The sequence below is a fragment of the Micropterus dolomieu genome, linkage group LG04 (assembly GCF_021292245.1).
Source record: "Micropterus dolomieu isolate WLL.071019.BEF.003 ecotype Adirondacks linkage group LG04, ASM2129224v1, whole genome shotgun sequence".
Classification (NCBI taxonomy): domain Eukaryota; kingdom Metazoa; phylum Chordata; class Actinopteri; order Centrarchiformes; family Centrarchidae; genus Micropterus; species Micropterus dolomieu.
Genome location: NC_060153.1, coordinates 32,974,007 through 32,988,080, shown reverse-complemented (window position 1 = coordinate 32,988,080; position 14,074 = coordinate 32,974,007).

The following is a 14,074-nucleotide window of genomic DNA, read 5'->3' as shown; positions in this document are numbered from 1 at the left end:
CAGTGAATAAAACTATAGTATAAAGATAGAAAATTTCAGTGGATCATATAGTATAGTATCATAATCTGTCAACCTTTGCGTAAAATGTGTTGAGCAAACCATGACATTCAACACCAGAATCTCCAACAATTAAGCAGTGCTTAAAATAAATTTAAAAAGTTTTTTAAAAATAATTTACAATTAAAAAACCTGACATTCTGAGATTAAAGCGGTAAATTTAGGAGTAAAAAAATCTCAAATTTATGTAAAAAAACAATTCTGAGATTAAAGTTATAAATTTACGCGATAAAACTCAATTTTACGAGTTAAGAACTGACTGAATGTGATGTTCTCTGCAATTAAAGTGGCAAATTAACAAGATAAAGCAAAAAAATTTAATTAGAGTAAAAAACTAATGTACAAATTCTGAGATTAGAGTGGTAAATTTACGAGATAAAAGTAACGTATTTCATAGTAAAAAAAATTATTTACGATTAAAGAACACAAATTTACAATATATTGATATTCAAAAACTTTTTTTCAACAATGTGTAAAATAAACTCATTTATAAAAATTGGTAGCCATTAATTTACAAATGTAAAAAATTTGAAACAATTACAAATTTATAGTAAAAAAGCCCAGAAATGTAAGAATAAATATTTATAAATGTATCAGTATATGCACAAATTCTTGTAAATTTACAAGTAAAAAAACTCAGATTTACAAAATAAAATCGCTGATAGTCTAATAGTAAAGTGGTTATTCTATATTCTTAAAAGTGGTAAATTTACGAGTAAAAAAACTAATTTACATTTAAAAAACTTGCAAATTTACAAAATAAAATCTCTTGATAGTCTGAGAATAATGTGGTAAATTTCTGAGTCAAAAACTCAAATTTTTTATCAAAAAGAGTTCTAAGTGGCAAATTTACAAGTAAAACTTATATATTCTTTGAGATTAAAGTGGTATATTTAGAAGAGGTAAAACTCACATTTAATCTCAAATTTATAAGTAAAATAACCTCACAAATTTACGACTAAAAACCTTGGAAATTCTCTGAGATAAAAGTGGTAAATGTACAAATTAAAACTCAAATTTATGAGTAAAAACTCACATTTATGAGTAAAACTAGATTTAGTCAGTAGGGTTTATACAGTACATTTATTCTTTTAGCTGACGCTTTTATCCAAAGCAACTTACAATTACTATATATGTCAGAGTTTGTACGCCTCTGGAGCAACGATGGGTTAAGTGTTTTGCTCAAACGTTAGCGTTAGTTTCAGTAGTAAGTTAGGTAACGTTAGCATTAGCCAACTAACATTACATTAAGAAAAAGCCACAGCCGACATTTTTCGGGATTTGTTTTAGGAAAGAGGAAAGAGAATAAATTGTACTTCTCTGGGTAGCTGCTGTAACAGGAACAGCGTTTGCTAGAAAATGACTCTTTTTGCATTAGAGTGAACGGAGCGCAGCCATGAACGTGTCGGCGCTCAGTTAAAGCAAAACCTATACTGCGCTGTGATTGGCCAGCTGCATATTCGGGGCGTGGCTTAGCGAAGGGTCAATTATGTGAGAGCTGTCATGTAAGTTAAAGAAAATAGTCATGAAACTTAAAATAATGATTCTGATTTTTATCATTTCAGTCAAAACTAAAAATGTATTTTTTTATCCATTATAAATGGTTCTGTTAAATGCAAGTGGTCAGACCACGAAGAAGCTGCTACGAGATTCAATCAAAATACATCAAATCATCAAGGCCGCTGCATACAACTATTTACTTAATAAGACTATAACATAACTTATTAAATTTCAGTGGACAATATAATCTGTTAACTCTTGCTGAAAATGTCTTTTGCACGACATTCGAAAAACTTTTGGCAACTGGAAGTTTTTGCTTTACAAAGTCATGCTTTTATTTTCAGAATCACCTCAACAAATAAAGCAGTGCAGAAAAGAGGAACCCAAACAGCAGAAATTATCAGCAGCAGTAATAGATGTAACTAAACTTTTCCCCGTTCGGTGGCGAGCAGCCTCTAAACAAAATGTCAGCTGAAAAATACAGTAAACAGTAAATGCATATTTATTAAGCGCAGCTGAAGGGGTTGTAGCCACACTGCTACTAGTCAAAGATGCTCTTGTTCCCTTCAAAATCTTGAAGCACATTAGCATGTCAGGATGTTTTTCACATTCTGCTGTGAAATGCATCTGTTAGTATAGTTTAGCCACTTAGCTAACTGTACTACTACTGGAAAGCTAACATGTACAGGTAGCATAATAACTAGATGTTTCCTGCTCGTTCCTCCCTGAAAGCCCCCCCAACCCCATCACAGTTACTGATGCATTACTTCTACCATACGTCATAACATGTTATCACACATTTCTTCATCGTCATTAGTCATAGAGCTAGCACTGGCTAGTAAGCTCACTTGTTAGCTGCCACTTCTGCTACCTTGGCCAGTAGTGTGTCTTAATTTGCACCCTTCCATACTTACACTTACTATTTTAAGAGCATAACTGAGAAGTATGGCAAAATGCAGCGCACTTATAGCGGTCATAAGGATCTGTGTGGCACGCTGCACTTCTCACCCTCAACAGTCGCCATCTTGGCTACGTAGCAGAAGGGGAGTGACTAACGATGTATTTTCAAACTTGTGAAAATGGTAGGCTGCAGCAGCTGCGATTGCAAAAGTAAAGTTTGTTTTAATTGCTTTTTAATAAAACTGACTTGAAGTCAAGAGAGCAAACAAGCTGGCAGATAAGTGACAATCGCGGTCAAATGATGGCAATAATGATCCGTCCGGCTACAATTCGACCTTTAAATAGAAGAAGAAATTTTTTGATCGATTGATTAGTGCACAACCACAGTGTTTGACACTACCCTGACAAAACGTACGCAATGAAGTACATATTACACAGTGTACTGCATGTAAGTGTACTAACAAAAGAGATTTTCGATCTCAATGGAGAAAAAAAATCATTTGAATGCGGGAAATTATCTGTCCAACTTTAAAACTTGGCTGTGCTTTATGTTTTGTACGGTAGTAAAATGCTAAATGGAGAAAACTAGCTGAATTAATTATTACACCAAACCATGTGTGAAGAAGCATTTTGGATTCAACTCCACAGATGGTAGTAACGTTTAGCTTACCTAACAAATGTTCTCTTGTTACCTGACAAACATCAGCGTATTTTCAAGAAGTGAATTAGCCCGCCGGAGAACATTCAGGGAAAAAAAGTTCCCATAACTTTCTTTAAACAATCTGAAAGTTTGGTTTTGATGCTCAGAGTCGCCTGTAGCAGCAAGTTCATCGACGTGGCAGAGTAAAGCAGAGATAGCGTGTGAAATCTGAAGACACCTCAGGTGTAAACATATCCAGAAGCTTCTGAGATGGTGTATTACACAATTCATTTCATTTTGGCCAACCTGTTAATCAATAAATATTCGGTGACACTTTATATTAAGGCAGTGGTTTATTATCTCACTCTTAACAGCAAGTCCATATGGTCAACAAAGATTATATATATATATATCCTTGATGGACGTCACTATAAAGATTTAAGGAATTGCCTTGAATGCACGTTTATCAGATTTCTTAAAATCTTTTAAAAAGTTGAATGACAGGCAATAAAAAAACACAAGAAGTAGAGATCTTAATATAAAGTGTCATCATGTCGGGTGTGGTTTTTTCAGCCGGTTCCCATCTCAGGGCGTCCTATACCAACGCTTTCAGAACGTCTGAGTCTGTATGAGAAGCTCTGGGGCGTCCCGTACTGACCAGAAGCTAGTTAGTTAGCTAGCTACGTTCACGTTAAAGGTGTTGACAGCCCCCCGAAGCCCCCTACACTTACCATAACCATCAGAAATGTTACTGCCTAAACCTAAGTCACTGACTTTATCGACCGGCTAACCCCACCTGCAAGCACATCGGCCGTGCGCAGCGTTAGCCAGTTAGCCTCCTTTGTGTTGCTGCAAACGGGGACGTTTCATACGGATGCTGAAGGGTGTCAAATCATTACGCTTTGTCACGCTATCTGAAAGCACTGAGATGAGAATGCGTTGGTTTTTTCACATTTCTTTTGAAGTGAATCCGCACTTACGCCGTGACAATGTACCGAGTAATATCACATAACAATAGGCGACCGTCAGATTTCACAACTTAGTTAGCATGCTGAACAAAACTTATTCTAATAATTTGAATGCCGGTCTATCCGTGGTGCTGAAAGCTAAAAGAACAGAATGAAGGCTCCACTTGGTCAAAAAAATGAGTTTCCATTTTATTGAATAATTTCTTTGCATCAAATAAATCAAGCTAGTCTGTAAGCACACCATTACATCCCTGTTGGTCAGAGTTTCTGGCTGAGGCCTTCCTCAACCAACCAAATTCTTAATCACTTAAATTTAAAAAGTAATGTAGTTAAAGCAGTGGTTCTCAAACTTCACCCCCCATCAGAAACATCATGCCCCCCACCCCAGCAATAGCGGATCAATCATTAACAATACAGGCATCTGAAAAACTCAGATTAGCAAAATAGCCTTGATAGCTTGTGTTTGTTTATGTCACCACATGAATCGTATTCATGCAACTTAAGGTCCGCTCAACATCCACAACGCCCCTGAAGTGGCTCTACGCCCCCCTGCCCAGGGGGGCCTGCCCCATAGTTTGAGAACCACTGAGTTAAAGGATGTTTTCAGCTAGATGCCGTTCAAAATTTGCGTATGTTTTTTTTGGCATCAAAGCTGCTGTTGCAAGCAGTGGAAGGATATCTAACCCAGTCACAAACCCTCTTTCCTGAGGGTTGGAAGAAAATATTATCAGTCAGTCGGCTCAGCGAGATCAGGAAATCAGCTTCACGTGGGATCCCACTTGAAGCTGATTTCTCCGGGCACGCCACCATTTGAGCCGGTGGTGTGGCTACGATTACATTCTGACAAACACAAAGACCTGTTCTCATGGCCATGTTGCCACACATGGACGCATGGTCAAGACCCCTTGCTGTCAGGTTGAAACGCACCTTACCGCCATAGTTCAGCGCACTGGGGGAAAAAGCCCTTCAGTATCATTTGTGAACGCTAAAAGTAGGTGTAGATTATAAATAACAGAAAAGTCCGAGAAAGGCTTGATTTATACTTCTGCTTCGAGTTTACGCCGTAACCTGCGGTGTAAGGTACGCCGGTAGCTACGTTGCAGTTTCTTCTTGTGCATCGTTCTGCTAGTACACCACCAAAACGCTAGTTGGCAGCAGTGTTATAGCGTCCACTGTGGTGCCCTTTCCTGGCCCAGACGGCTAGCTTCCGGTTTAGTCCTACATTAAAGGGGACCTTTTATGCTTTTTCATATTTTCTGGCATTTCTATAATGTTACAATGTCAATGTTCATTTTAAACATGGCCAAAGCTTCAAATTATGAGGTTAAAGTATTTAAAAGAAATCCATGTGAGCCAAAACCTCAGATATCCCCCCTGTTCTGAACGCTCTGTTTAAAACTGTTTTTTCTACCAACGGATTTCCATATATGGTCGTTTGCTCCAGGCAGAGAATGCTGGCCACGCCCACAAAGGAATGAGCAGCCTTATCCCTGCGGCAACCTGGTAAACACATAAAACAATGGCCAATCAGAAGACAGTGGGCTTTGGAGGGAGGGGCCTTAAAGAGACAGGGCATCTACAGCTTGTTTCAGACAGCGGCTGAAATGAAGGCCTACATGAAGTTCCGGTGTAAGAAAGAAAATTTTGATCTTTGAACAGGCAAAGCTGCCATAGAGGAGTCTAAGAACTACAATATAGGGTTGGAAATGCGGTATAATAGGTCTCCTTTAACTTGAAAAGGAGAAAAATGATAGTCGTGCGGCTCCTCTACACTTTCCAAATGTTATCGACCGAATGGATCCCGGAGGCTTGGAGGAAATGTGGTGCTACCAAGCCGACCAATCACAATTCTTGTGGTCCACGTCGCTGCAACCAAATTTTTGAGGTGGTGCGCATCAGGCTGCAGTGTAGATTCAACGCAGAAGTATAAATACGGTTAAAGGAGGTGGTTAGGGTGGAGGGTTTGTTTCCCATGTGTAACAAAAAGTCAGCATAGATTGTTTTTAATGAAGTCAGTACCATCAGTTAACTTGCGTAAGTTAAGTCACATAAGTAACAAAGTTATTTTAACCCAAACTATGATTTTTCCCTAAAACTATCCAAGTAGTTTTGGTGCCTAAACTTAACCAAATTATGATGTTTTACAACATTAACCACGAGTTTCATTTTAAAATGCTCACCTGATGTTGCATATTTATTATTGCTAACTTGACAGCTGAGCCCTCTGCACTCAAAACTGACGCTAAAGGGAACCCAGGGCGTAAAAAAAAGCGACACCAAGGCGTGTTGACCAAGCATCCACATGTGATGGGTTGAACACGACGGAGCGTTTAGTCCCTAAACTTCTTAATAAAATAAAATTTTGAGGGAAACAAAACATTTAAGTTTATAACCTAACCTAGAAGATCCAGTCCGCAAATTAAGGACTTCAAATTCTTTAAATTGCAGGGACAGCAGAGATAATTAAGCAAATTTTTATCTGTTTCAAACAAGTGTCACGATTAGCAACCTAGTTTTCCGGGTTGCTGTGTCTTTTGACGTCGCACATTTCCATCAAGGCTTGGATGTTGTGGTGGTCGCATCATGTAAAGCATCATATTGTCAGGTTTTGGTCTGGCAGAAGAATGTGAGGCAGGAGTCGGCGTCCCGTCAGAGTTTAATTAGCTAAACTACTTTGGACTCCTTGGACCTGGAAACCTGAAAGAGTCTAAGAGCACAGGGACAGCAGTGTTTGTTCTACCAACAGTTTGTCTTTAAGTCATTACAGTCTAATGAGCCAAAGCAGATGTGTGGTTGAAGAAAGGGCAGGGGTAGAAGCTGGTAGTCCAGGTCTAGGTGTAATCCGGATTAGTCTGGAGGTCTCAGTTTCTGTGGTTCGTCCTCTGACGTCGCTGTGTTTTGTGGTTCCTGGATTTTAGTTCGTTGCAGGGGCAAAGATCCAACAAAAAGGTCTTCCTTTTCTTTGTCTTCCATATCTAATGAGCAGATCTTCTGCGTCAAGGACTCAGGTGAAGTGGGGCATCCGGCTGCAGGTTCTGAAAGAGAAGGAACGGTGGCTTTGTGACGGACAACATCAAAGTTTTCCTTTGTTCAGAACAGAGAAAACAAGCAGGAAAATCCCAACAGACTGTGTGAAGCGTTCACGATGACAGAACTGGACGTTTTTTCTAATCAACAACAACAAGCTGAACACAAACCCCAATAAGACCATGCCTTCAAACGACGGTGCAAAAACGGACTCTTCTAGCTGGTTGAATGTGGTGTGAGGTTAGCGTTAGGCAACTAAAACACATGAAATCAAAGTCGATGTTTATTTGTTCTTCTTGCATCTGCCTTGCACTACACGTCATCGATACACCAGCATCTGGCCCAACAACGGTGATAAACGTTGTTTTGTAGGTTTTCTTGAAGGTATTTTAGAGTTTGACAGTTCCTGGAAAACGATTTTAAAATGTTGATGACTCATCCTGCACTCGAGAGCGTTTATTAAGTGAGCGTCCAATGAAAAGCTCATTTTTATGACGTCACCAGAGTGTAGTGTTTCCGGGGGCCGACCACCGGACCTCACTGATGTCCGTACAAAAACAAAAACACATCTTCATTAACTGATTTTGGAGGCTGCTCCGCCTCACAGAGTTCGCTGATGAACAGATAGCTTTACGTGATGCTAAAGTAACAGCTAACTGCTACTAGCTGCTGTTCGTTAGCTCAGTTAGCGGTCATATTAGCCGGCTCTGCCTGGACTGGGAGCTCGGAGCACTGGCGGAGTGTTAGTTAGGTTTTCAGGTCAGGGGGTTGTAAAGTTTATGGCCAGGGGCGGGGGACCCAGCAGGGAGTGATGGGGGTACCGGCCCCCGGAGTGAGCGCCGAAGCCGGGGCGAGCGGGCGACGAAACCGCGTTCAGCAGCCTTCCAGTGAACACAGCCTCCGAGACCAACAGGGAATACAGGACCGAGGGGATTTACAGAACTTCAGGATGGAGAGACGGTTTTACTTTTTGCTAAACGGTTAAATGCTGTCACAACTGTATCTGTCTGCATCTGTAGCTAACTAGCTCGGTTAATGTTAGCCGAGCTGCTCGCGGTCCTATTAGCTGACTCTGGTCCCGGGGTGCCAAGAGCCAAACCCGGCAAGAAAACCACCTCGGTACCTCGGAGGATGTATTTGGTCTGCCGTGTTCACTCGGCGGGAGCTGGAACCAGAATCTGCATGACGGTTTGGGGGCGTAACGCATATTCAGCGCAATTGGTTACAGCAAACTCTCCCAAAGTCCCTCCCAAGCTTTGTGTTTTAACAGGAAACACATTAATAAACGGAAGCAAATAGCACTCCGGTCAGTTTCCATCCAAAAGAGCGCAAATTAATGTTTCCTTCCACTACTGTCACTGGAGCTGATTCTCCAGCCGCTGCCGTTAAACCACCGCAGAAGAAGAAGAAGACACGGCGATGGCGTTAAAAGAGCAGCCGTCGAAGCTCAAACGATTGAAAAACCACGTGGAGAACACGGCGACACCGGACACCTCTGTTAGTTTCAGATGTTAAAGTGAGGAAGGTTCCACCCTCCTCATCGCTACACACAGCTGATGCTTTCGCCTTTGACTACGTCTGTTTCCGTTGCACTTTGTCACGTTTTGCTTTTGTCGACACGCCAACTTCAGGAAAGTGTAGAAACTGGGAATGAGCGAGTACACCAATATCTGTACCTGTTCAACCTATTAAATGATCTGTATCCATAATCGGGATGGGCGGGGCTAACCGGACGTTACTGTATTTATTAGAAAACTATTTACAGAACAGCTTCAGAGCAACGTTTTTGATTTACAACTATTCTTTTTAAAGGACTGTATATTTATTGTTTATCAGAAAACAAATATTGACACATTTAACTCGTGTAAAAAGTTCATTATCTGTACCGGATACTCGTTTTACTCGGATGGAAACCCGTCTTGTCTCAGCATACTTATATAAATATTTATCCACAATCTTTCCAGAACATTAGCAAATAGCTTTGAGTTGCCTAAATAGAACCGAAACAAGATTATTCGTGCAGGGAAGGTTCAAGTTGCCCTTGATTTAGAACCTTCCCTGGATGACTATGACCTGGGTGACTGAAAACCGCCGCAGACAACATGAATCATGGTTTAGCTGCCAGGAGCAGGCTCACTTTGTTGGAACCACCTCACAGGTATTTAAGCCTGATGTTGAATCTCAGTGTCGTCCTGTTAATATCTTTAACTGCACCGGCCTGTGGTTATTACTAGTTTATATGTTAAAATACGCAGCAGTTCAGCGTGTCGGATGTTATTTTGTGATAAGAATGCAGCCGTGAGGTAACCTGTCGATGTGGTATCGTTACGTTTTCCTCCTCTCTAACCACTCCCTGTGTTTTCCGTTCAGCATTCCTCCATGCAACATAAGCCATATTTACCGCTTACGTGGCCTTTGCTACTTTTGTTCGCTTCATCCTTTTCCTCCTCATGAGGGTCACCTGAGGCCTCTTCAACCCCGCGATCAGCAGCAGCAACCTGGGCCGCGACTTGGTGAGCCAGCTTCTCAGTAGCGTCCCCTTGGGAAACCTGCGGGAACAACAGTCAGTTAAAGCCAGGAGGATTTCATACAGTTCATTTACTGCGAAGACAACACAGCCCGGGAGAAAACAGCAACATTTCAGGCGAGTTTACAGCCTTCCAAGAAAGCATAGAAATAAATCGAATTCTATTAAACATCTTTGTTCCAGACTCAAACTCATCTCAGCAGCTGTTGGGTGGTGGTCAATATACACATATATAGCAATTGTAAGTCGCTTTGGAGAAAAGCGTCAGCTAAATGAATAAGTACATCAGAATATTCACCGTTAAACAGTGAAGAAAGCTAAATAATCTGCTAAGTGTTAGAACCGGAGGACAGGGGGGATCAGTGGGAAACTGGAGGATGTGTCTTTGACTGTCGCCTCTCTCAAGCAATTTTGAAGTCTCTGCAAACGGATTGTGTTTCTAACAAACAGAAAAGAATGGAAACCGACTGCAAAATGGCCAAAAGCCATAACATTATGACCACCTACTGGTCGTAACGTAGGTCTGTCTTTTGCCGCCAAAACACCCCTGACCCGTCGAGGCATGGACTCCTTTGGGTACGCTCTGTGTGTTCTGACACCTTTCTATAAGAACCAGCATCAACTATTTCAGCTGTTGGATCGCGCGGGCCAGCCTTCGCTCCCCGCGCTCATCAATAGCCGCTTTCACACTGCGTTATTTTCCAGGAGTATTGCGTCACTATACCGGGATGGTTTGATCCACCTCTGAGCCGGGAACGTTGGCAGTAACAAAACTATGTCCGTGTGAAAAGACACAGCCGGTGTTGTTACTCGTAACGGTCTATTTCCACGCCGCTGGTTCCGGAAAGCTGGTAACGATATCATGCTGCAAACAGTTTAGTATGAATGAACGAATGCAGCGTATTGGTGAATATTCTTTCTGCATTTATTGCAGGATCTCCGTGCAAAACCCTGTCGCTGGTTCACTTCTTCTCCTTCCTCGGACCACAGACAGGTACTGACTCCTGCTTCTAACACATCAACTCTGAGGACATGACGTTCACCTGCTGCACCTGATAGATCCCGCCCCCTGACAGGTGACCATGTAATCAGTTATCCACTTCACCTGTCTGTGGTCATAATGTTATGGCTGATCGGTGTATTCTCTTTTCAAACAGATTACAACTTGCTATATATTCAGTCCGGACGTCTGCTTTTAAACTCAGAAACGAGGTCGGACAGTAAAGTTACGACCCGAACTGTCTGTTCAGATCTCAGCAGCTACCTTTGATGAGTCCAATAAGATCATAAAGAATCGGCCCAAGTTGTGATAAACCGTAAGAGATCCTGTAATAAGATGGACGACACGAACAAACCAGGAAAGAAGCTTGTTCGACAAATATAATGATTATTTTCATGATCAATGAATCAGGCAGGTACTTGTTTTGGTCTGAAAACCAGGAAACACGATCCACATTCAGTGTGGCGATGTAGATGTCTCGGCAAAAACAATTTTCCATCGATCATCATGTCAGTAATAATCTGTTAACATTTCATTTAGTCGATAACTATGACGTCCTTTCGTCCAAAACTTAAACATTTACTACATGTACAGGCGGATATGAGAAGCAGGAAGCAGCAAATATTAACTTAATAAGCTACAATGGCTGAAATTAATATCCGATGGACTAATTAAACAACTGATCGTTGCAGCAGCTCAACAAGTGGAAAATATTTTACACCAAATAATCATTAAAGTCTCAGCAGATTTCGCAGATGCGACCTTTTGTTGACGTCACCACTTTTTCAATCTGAATCCGGGATTTTAAACGCCTTGCAGCCAAAAAATTGACCGACCAATCACATCCACAGCTCTCGCAGCTTCAGCCTCCCCTCGCCTGATAAAGCCCGGATTAGGAAGCGGGACAGTACCTCAACCACTAACACTCCTCACCGAAGCACCATAGCAAGCGTTTTTTTGTTTTTAGCCGCCTTCAGACGCCAGCTTCACATTCCTTGACCATCAGTCAGCCTTGCAGGAGCGCCGTGCCACGCCGCCGCGGCAGCTGCAGCCTTTGTGTCTTTATAGGAGCTGCGACCTGCTGAGCGCGATGGAAACAGAAGAGAAAAAACCCTCTCGATTGTTTGCACTTTGTGCTGTTCGAGCACACTGAACCCAGCCAGAGAGAGATCTAGCAACACGTAGACGTGGAAGGGCCTTGCTGACGCCATTGTTGTCGCCCGCGGGGGCTCGATGTTTAATGTACCGAGGGGAACATTGTTTGTGTAGCTGAACCTGCCCCCCCTCACCCCTCCTCCCCCCCTGTAGCCCTCTTCATTGTCCTCATGGTTTGCTCCTGGAGGTTTCAGATCCATCTTGAGGATCTTTAAACCGTCTTCAGCTCCTTGGAAGATGGTTTCGAGGAATGACCTCGACTTTAACCTTTCACGCTTCCTCTTCTTTTGTCCGGTTTTCGTGTCCTGGTCCTTAACTTTCTTTTCCCCCTCGAGAAATCTTCTCGTCTTTCTTTGCAGATCTAATAGAAGCAGTTTCGGCAGCTTACCCTTCCATTTAAAACTCCTCGTTATAAATCACCCCTTCCTGCCGTAGCAGCTGTTTTCTTCCCCCTGTTGTTTGTCTTGTCAGGTTCTAGTTGTTTCCCCCCCTCTACCCAACCCTGCTACCTCCTCCTCCTCAGCAGACATGTTTTCTGTTACTGACCGGTCGCCGGCGTCCTTCAAGTCAGAGGAACCAGGTAACTTTGACATCGTCCTCGTCCGGCCTGCAGCAGCTAGCGAGAGGAGCTCGCTCTTAATATCTGAGTCACCCAACAAACACGCTGGCAGATCACCATCAGAGCAACGTCACGAACGCTCCCATGAAAAGAACCATTCATCCCAAAATGTAGTAATCCGAGGGAGAAATTTATTTTCACACAACACTCGCCAGGAGAGAACTGAGCTGCTACCAAGCCGAGACGGCGCAGACGAACCAAAACACTTGCCTTAAATTCATCAAGACTCCAAGTTCTCACTGCGAGGCTCTGAAATATATCCAGCGTCAAAGTTAGCTGTTAGTTAAAAGTGGAACCTGGAGTCCCGGTCGATGTGATCCACATCCGAGCTCCCCATCACCTCCACCCTCTCACACCTCTCAGCACACCACTTAGCCGCCTCTCTACCTCGGCACAGCCAACACAACAGAAAGCAGTCCTTACCAATTGACCCCACACATTTGTTAGGTTATGCCCCCCGCGTCCCTGCAGAGGCACATATATGATCCCTGCTGCAGTTTTTAACGCTCACACTAGAAGGTTCAGCCGGGACGCACAAACAAAATCTGCTAAATAATAGGAGGCCGTGAACCGGCCTGGGGGAGGAGGAGTCGGGGGGAGGGGGGTGCTTTAGAAAGGAGGGTCCACTCAGCACTTCTGACTGCAAACGGCAACGACTGATCCCCGGACACACAGCCAATCAGGGAGCAGACTGCACTGACTGGGAAAAGGGGGGAGGAGGAGCGCCTATTTGTTGCTGCTACTATAAGTACTGTAGTTAAGTACAATTTTGGGGTACTGTACTTGAATATTTATACATCTACTTCACTACACGTCAGAAGAAAACTGAATATAAAGTCATTAAAATGAGCGCCAGCTGCAACATTAAAGTGATGAGCACATGAATGCATCGATAATAATAATCCAGTAATATAAGATTATTCTGAAATGGAGCATTCTGGATTGTGAGTACTTTTACTTTTGGGACTTTTGAGAATATTTTAAAGGCACTGTAATACTTTGAATGCAGTTTTTATTATTTTACACTGTAGTAATACAAGCTACAAAGTTTTTTATTTATCATTATACAATACTGAGTGTGTAGTCCCGTCATGCTACACACTCAGAACTTAACCGAAAAATAAATGTGTATTAAAATATGTTTAAAAAAAATATACAATGTGGTTATTTATACACAAAGGCTATATACTGCACATACACACCCCTTAGTACTTTTACTTAAAGATCTAAAATAACTCTTCAAGACTTGAGACTTGACTTGGACTCTAGCTCAGAGACTTGAGACTTGACTTGGACTCTAGCTCAGAGACTTGAGACTTGACTTGGACTCTAGCTCAGAGACTTGAGACTTGACTTGGACTCTAGCTCAGAGACTTGAGACTTGACTTGGACTCTAGCTCAGAGACTTGAGACTTGACTTGGACTCTAGCTCAGAGACTTGAGACTTGACTTGGACTCTAGCTCAGAGACTTGAGACTTGACTTGGACTCTAGCTCAGAGACTTGAGACTTGACTTGGACTCTAGCTCAGAGACTTGAGACTTGACTTGGACTCTAGCTCAGAGACTTGAGACTTGACTTGGACTCTGGCTCAGAGACTTGAGACTTGACTTGGACTCTAGCTCAGTGACTTGAGACTTGACTTGGACTCTGGCTCAGAGACTTGAGACTTGACTTGGACT